Source organism: Belonocnema kinseyi, chromosome 6 (genome assembly GCF_010883055.1).
Source record: "Belonocnema kinseyi isolate 2016_QV_RU_SX_M_011 chromosome 6, B_treatae_v1, whole genome shotgun sequence".
Lineage (NCBI taxonomy): Eukaryota > Metazoa > Arthropoda > Insecta > Hymenoptera > Cynipidae > Belonocnema > Belonocnema kinseyi.
The window spans coordinates 118,940,764-118,941,945 of record NC_046662.1 but is presented as its reverse complement, the minus strand read 5'-3'; positions in this window follow the sequence as shown (position 1 = coordinate 118,941,945).

The following is a 1,182-nucleotide window of genomic DNA, read 5'->3' as shown; positions in this document are numbered from 1 at the left end:
TGGTCAAACAATAGAATGGATTTCTTCGCCCGAGATACAAACGTAAATTGTACTATAGTAAAAACAACTGGAAAAATTTAGACGAAAGCCAAATTTGGTAAAAAAAGCATACTTTGTCGACCTATAAATACTAATTTTATTCCCCGAAAGATTTTTCAAAAATCTCTTCGAAACAATTTTATTGCAACAAATTAATTGAAGAAAAATATTTTTTATAAAAATAAAAATAGTACAATTTTTGCATACAATTCTTAAAATGAAAAAACTGTGTGTCAAAGCACAATCCAATCCGAATATTTTTTCGAAAGTTGTCCGATATACAGACAACCACAACATCAATAATAACGACGACGTAGACGCCAAAAAGACAAACAGACCCCGACGTAAAAACTTGTTTTTCTGACTCAAGGGGCCTCAAAACGTCGACATTTGATAAAATCCGAAAAAGCCATTTTTCATAAAAAAAATAATACCTTCTCATTTTGGATGAGACTGTAAAAATTATCAACAAGATTTGTAGAAAATCTTTCAAAGAATAAAATGATTGTCCCGTAAGTTAGAACCGAAAAATTATTATTTCAAAAAAATGAAAGTTGTCCTAAATATTGAGCTAAACTCGCGATCGGGATAAATCGGGAAAAGAAAGTAAATTTGAAAATTGAACTGCAGTTCGAGTAATAAAAATTTAACAGTGATTGATTTTACAAGATGATTTTAGATCTGTTCAAAATGATATAATTTACAAATTTTAACGTTAAAATTTTAACTAATTCAATTCGAAAGCCTTAGTAGTGACACAAGTGTAAACGTTCGAATTAATGGCTTCTTAAATGATCGCCTTTATTCAATTTCAAAATCTTTTTGAAGTATTATTTCAGTATAAAATATTCCATTTTTAATCTACTAGGCAGTCTGATAAGTCCCTGAAAAATGAAACACGAAGACGCTTTTTTGGCCAAAGACGGTTTTATTTTTCAACATACTCTCCTTTTAGGTCAATATAGCGAGTCCAACGATTTTCTGACTTTTTGATACCGTCCGAAAAGTACTCGATCGGAAGGTCTCCAAAATACGCCTCACTTTCAGCTATGAGCTCCTAATTTGAGTAAAAACGCTTACCGGTGAGCCATCTCTTCAGGTTAGGGAACAAGTAATAGTCGCTGGGGGCCAGGTCTGGTGAAT